Source organism: Dasypus novemcinctus, chromosome 11 (genome assembly GCF_030445035.2).
Source record: "Dasypus novemcinctus isolate mDasNov1 chromosome 11, mDasNov1.1.hap2, whole genome shotgun sequence".
Lineage (NCBI taxonomy): Eukaryota > Metazoa > Chordata > Mammalia > Cingulata > Dasypodidae > Dasypus > Dasypus novemcinctus.
Genome location: NC_080683.1, coordinates 92,069,137 through 92,076,026, shown reverse-complemented (window position 1 = coordinate 92,076,026; position 6,890 = coordinate 92,069,137).

The window sequence follows — 6,890 nt, the reverse complement described above, 5'->3', positions numbered from 1 at the left end:
AATTGCCATTCAAGAATTTGATATCCAGTGAGATTATCTTTCAAAATAAGCGGTGGTTAGAATATTTGTAAACAAACAAAACTGACACTATACCAGCCCTACAAGCAATGATATAAGAGTTCTCTAGATTGAAAGGAAGGATAAAATGACATAAAGAAACAAAGCCCCCCCCCACCCAGGAAAGGTAACCATATGAAAAATTATAAATTCAAGTTTTATTGTATAGTAATTTTTGGTATATAAAACCAATTTTTTCTTATTAAAGTTCCGAAAAAGCAAATGCATAAAAAGTAATGATGAATCTATTGCTTTGGGTATACAACATATAAATATATGATTTTTAATAAGTACAACAAAAAGATGGGGAGATGGTGGGATACAGAAACAGTCTATGTGTATGTTATTGTAGTTAAATTTGTGTTAAACCAAATGTGACTGTTACAGATTTAGGATATTGAATTTTAGCCCTATGGTAACCACAAATAAAATAAATGAAATATATATATAGAAACAAATGAGAAGGATCTCAAAATGGTACAATACAAAAAATAAAATACATGTGAAAGTAGGATTAATGGTAGAACTAAAGGGAAAAAGGCATAAGAATTAAAAGAAGAAATAGTAAAATGGCAAAAGAAAGTCCCATATTTTCAGCAGTTGTTTAAATATAAATAGATTCAACTGCCCAGTGAAAAGGCAGAGATTGGCAAAAAGCAAGACTCAACTATAAGCTATTTATAAGAGACTGTTCTTAAAATCAAAGACCCATGTAGGTCGAAAGTGATACACCAGGCAAATAACAACAACAACAACAAAAAAGCTGAGGTAGCTATACTAATATCAGATTAAGTAGATTTTAAGTAAAAAAAAGTTGCAAAGGGCAAAAAGGACCACTATACACAGATAAAAGGGTCAATTCAACAAAAAGTCACAACCATTACAAATATATATTTACCTAATTACAAAGTCCCAAAATATATGGAGCAAATTTTGACAGATTTGATGGGAGAAACAGATGATTCTATATTAACAGTAGGGAGACTTTGATGCACCACTTTCAGTAATGGATAGACCATCTGGACAGAAGATCAACAAAGAAATAGAAGACTTGACCAGTCATCAAAACCAGCCCTACCAGAAATATTTAGAAAACTTCCCCCAACAAAATTAGAATGCACATTTTTCTCTAGTGCACATGAATCTATCTCCAGGATAGAGTATATATTAGATGACAAAACAAGGTTCTATAAGTTTAAAAATAAATTAAAAAATATATTTTCTCTGACTAATGTGGAATGAAACTAGATCAATACGAGAGAATTAATTGGAATATTCACAAATATATGGAAATTAAACAATACAAACTAAATCCAAATTGAGGCAAAGGAAGAATATAACAAAGATTAGAATGGAGATGAAAAGAAATAAAAAACCAATAGAGAGAATCAACAATATATAAGTTGTTCTTTGAAAAATTCAATAAAACTGATATTTTTAGTTAGTCTAGTAAAGAAAAAAGAAGAGAGGACACAAATACCAAAATAATAATTGAAAGGGGAAATTAATACAGAAACAAAAAGAATTGTAAGTGGAAATTATGAACAACTATATACCAGCAAATTAGATAACCTAGATGAAATGGATAAATTCTTGGATAAAAACAAACTACGTACATGGATTCAAGAATAAATAGGTCTTAACAGACTTATAACTCATAAAGAAATTGAATCAGTAATCCAAAACCTCCCAAAAAAGAAAAGCTCAGGACCAGATGGTTACACAGGTAAATTGTGCCAAATATTCCAGGAAGACTCAATACCAAATCTGGTGAAAGTCTTCCAAAATATTGAAGACTAAGGAACCCTCCTTAACTCATTCTATGAGGCCAATATCCCACTAATATCAAAGCCACATAAACATACCACAAGAAAAGAGAAATAAAAACTAATGTCCCTTATGAATATAGACACAAAAAAAATCAACAAAAATACTAGCAAACTTAATCCAATAGCACATTAAAAGAATTATATACCATGACCAAGTGGGATTTATCCCAGCTATGCAATGGTGGTTCAACTTGAAAATCAATTAATATAATATGATAAATTAATACATTGAAGGACATGTTAAAAATCACGGGTCATCTCAGTCAACTCCAAAAAGTCATTTGACAGAAGTCAGCACCCCTTCTTGGTAAAGACATTTAGAACACTCGGATTAGAAGGCAACTTCCTCAACTTAATAAAGGATATAAATGAAAAACCCACAGCTAACATCATACTAGATGGTGAAAGAATGAAACTTTCATTTTAGGATCTGCAAGAAGACAAGGATGCCCACTGTCACCACTGTTATTCAATATTGAACTGGAGAAAAATAAAAAATAAAATAAAAAGCATCAAAATTGGAAAAGAAGAAGTATAACCCTTTCTATGTGCAGATGACATGATCTTATATATAGACAATTTTGAAGAATGCACAAAAAAGCTACTAGAATTAATAAACGAATTCAGTAAAGTGATGGGGTACAATATCAACATGCAAAAATTAGTTTCATTTCTATATATTAGTAATAAACAATTAGAAGAGGAATTCAAGAAAAAATTCAATTTACAATAGCAACTTAATCAAATATCTAGGAATATATTTAACAAAGATTGTAAAGGACTTACACACATGAAACTACAAAACATGCTAAAGGAAAACAAAGAATACCTAAATTAAAGGGAGGACATTCCATGTTCTTTGATTAGAAGACTAAATATTAAGCTGTGAATTCTACCCATAGCAACTTACAAACTCAATGAAATATCCTGAAAATTCCAATGGGGTTCTTTTCAGTGGAAGAGCCAATCATCAAATTTATATGGAAGGGTAAGGGGCTGTGAATAGCCAAAACCATCATAAGAAAGAAGAATGAAGTTGGAAAGACTCAGTTTCCCCAATTTTAATTCTTATTACAAACTAATCAAAGCAGCATGGTACTGGTGTAAAGGCAGGCATATAGACCAATAGAATCCATAAATAAACCCTCACATCTATGGTCAATTAGTTTGTAACGAGAGCGTCAAGTCCACTCAATAGGGAAACAGTAGTGTCTTCCAAAAATGGTGTTGCCAAAACTGGATATTCTTATGCAAAAGAATGTAGACTAGCTCCTAACACACCATATACAAAAATTAACTCAACATGGATCAATGACCTACAAACAAAAACCAGAACTATTAAAACACCAGAAGAAAACATGGAATTATCTTCATGACCTTCTGTTAGGCAATGTTTTCTTAGACTTTACACCAAGATCATGAGCAACAAAAGAAGAAATTAAGCAAATGGGACTGCATCACAATTAAAAACTTCCCTTTTTTGCATCAAAGAACTTTATCATGAAAGTGTAAATACATCCTATAGGATGGGAGAAAACATTTGAAAACTACATATCTGATAGGAGTTTAATATTGAGAATACATGAACAAATCCCACAACTCAATAACAAAAAGATAAACCACATAATTTAGAATTAGACAAAAGGCTTGTATAGATATTTCTCTAAAGACGATGAACAAATGGTCAAACACCACATGAAAGCATGCTCAATGTCTCTAGTCATTACAAAATACAAATTGGAATCATGAGACACCATTTCACATCCACTAGAATGGGTGTGATTTTTAGAAAATTGAAAATAACAAATGTTTGATATAATGTAATGAAAAAAAGTACACTTGCTCATTGTTCTTGGGAATGTAAGTTAATGCAGCCATTGTGGAAATCAGTTTGACATTTCCTCAGAAACTGAATTATCATATGATCCTGTAATCCCACTTCTAGGAATATACCCCAAACAATTGAAAGTAGTGACGTGAACAGATATTTGCACACCAATGTTCATAGTGGCATTATTCAAATTTTCCAAAAGATGGCTATCAACAAATGAATAGATTAACAAAATGTGCTATATATTTATAATGGAATATTATTCATCCATAAAAAGAAATAAAAAGATAGCTCTGATACATGTGTCAACAAGGATGAAACTTGAAGACATTATATTGAGTGAATTAAACTAGACATAAAAGAATAAAAATTGAATTATGTCAATTATATGAAATACTTAGGATAAGGAAACTTGTAGAGTAAGAAATCAGAATATAGGTTACCAGGGAAAAGAAAGTTAGTGTTTAATTGGTACAAAATTTCTGTTTAGACGATGAACATATTTTGGTAATTGGTAGTGGTAACACAGCAATATGAATGCAATTAATAGCACTGAATTGTGTACTTGAATGCTGTTAAAAGGGGACATTTTAGTTTATATGCACTTTAATATAATGAAAACAAAATAACAACATAGGACTGTGTAACACAAATAGCAAACCTAAATGTAAACTATGACCTATAGTTAATAGTGTAAGTGTACTAATATCCTTTCATCAATTGTAACAGATATGTTATTTTACGCAATTTGTTCATAATAGGTGGATTATGGACATTGTATTTTCTGCATGATTTTCTGTAATTTTTCTATTTGTTTCTAAGAAAAAAATATTTTAAAAATTCAAAGTACACAAACGGATCCTAACAACAACGGTCTGAGCAGATGTTAGAACTTAAATGGAGCTAGTAATAATAATTTCATAGCTTACATTTATTGAGCTTAACATTTGTTATCTCATTCAATCTTTAATAAGCCTACTAACCCCCTATTACATATGGGAAAATTGAAGCATAGATAGATGAGTTCCAAGAATAAAACTAGTAAGTGGTGGCTTCTACTTAGGAATACTTAGGAATTTTGTACCAGATGATCAAGTGCAAAGAAATCATCTCTTCTATGTCCTTCCACATCCAGTTTCCACTACATATGACTAAGAGTTTTGTGAAATATTAATTTCCCAAAATAAGGTACAAGTGAGAGTAAACATATTTATTTTGAGGAAAAATCTTAAAACTTAAAATCTTTTTAAATATTTTAATTATACTGCCAGAATAATAACATTCAGAGAAATTAATAAAAGCAAGAATAGCTATAATTCCAATACTCTAAGCTATAAAATGTCTTATCCTTCAAACCATTTTCTAAAAGCATATAGTTCACATAATGGCTGGTAAATATTTCATTGTGTTAAGGCAACATCTTTTGTTTAACCATTCTATTATTGTTATTTACAATGTTTCTAATATTTTGCTTTTATAGAATACTTCAAGGTACATCATTTTCAGATAAAGTTTTCTTTTTCTTAATTTTTTCAAAAGAATAAATTATCAGGAACAAAAAATCACCAGCCAAGAGATAAAACATCAGTAGAACAAGACACATAGGTGGCAAAGATGCTTATATTATTCATCAGGGACTTTACAATAAAAGTAGTCAATATGTTAAAGGATCTCAGGGAAAATATGTGAAATCTGCATGAATAGATGGATAATTCCAGCAACTATGAAAGACAGAGCCAAGTGTAAATGCAAGAAATGAAAACCACTGTATTTAAAAGAATTATTTTGACGAACTTTACCTTTCATGCTAAGTCCTTTGGAAAATTATTTCTTAACATTATTTTTCAAGACCTTTCCTTGGGCCTCACCTCCAATGAATTCTATAATCCTGACAAGCTGAGCATAATAACCTTTCCAAAATATTTCATACCATTAAAAATCAAGAGCCTTTATTCAAACTGTTCTCTCTTCATGGAATTACTACTGCACTAACTTCATTACACATACACTTCCACACTCTCCAATCCAGTGAAACTCAGGGTCATCGTCAAAAATTCAGCTTAACTATCACATCCCCCAAGAATCCTTTTCTTGTTAACCCAGACAATGAGTGACTCTATTTTTGTCCCTAAATTAAATTTACCCTGCCTTACATTGCTTACATTGCTTTACATTTACATTACACTTACATTACATTTTGTGTCTTCACCACTACTGGAAGGCATGAAATACTTTTAAATCTTTAATATTATGTTGATATATGTGGCACAGATAAAGGCTCAATAAATGCTTGTGGATTGGTGGAATGAATGAATAATAGAGGTAAGCCAACCTGGATAAAACACAAGCAATTTCATTAATGACAATTTTATTAACAATGCTCCCACAATATTTTTTTATTCTAACTTTTTAGCAGATTGTGAAAGTGCCCAGCTCATTGCCCTCCTTTCCCATATTATTTGGTTGCAATATGTTTTGAGTTCTATTTGATAGCATCTGAATTTCTTTGCCTGAAGGCAATCTCTGGATGCTAAAATGTGTACCATGTAGACCTGTCAAGCTAAATTTGAGTAATTAAGACATTCCAGGGATAAACCATAACCAATAACTGACAGGAGTTAGGGAATAAATCATCCTCACTCTTCAGATAGAATAATTCTCAGATTTATGTTTGATGCTCCTTTCTAGAGTTATCCAGTAGGACTAAGCTCCAGTTGTTCATAGCGATAAATTTTTTGGTACTGAAGCATTGATTGGATTTCTTCTTTTCCCTAACTTCTCCAATCCCCTAAGTGGTATTTAGAGGGAAAGTTGCACCTCTTAAATAAGCTATTTATACTCAAATCTTTTCCTCAGTTTCTGCTTCTTTGGAAGCCCAACTATTCTCATGTGAATTTCAAATTCTCATGTGAATTCACAAATTCTCATGTGAATTCACCCTCTGTGTACATTTTGCATTTGATCATATCTCTTTGGTAGCGACTACTGTATAAATTTTAATATTATATTAAATGTCTTAGAATATTAATTAGAGAATCACATGACAAGAAAACTTGAGAATTTTCTCATCCATGTGTTTATCTCATGCTTACAGGCTCTATGTGTGTGTTTGCATACAAAATGTTGTTTTATTTTAACAGAATAAGAAGGAGAAAAATCTCAAGGAAAAGGAA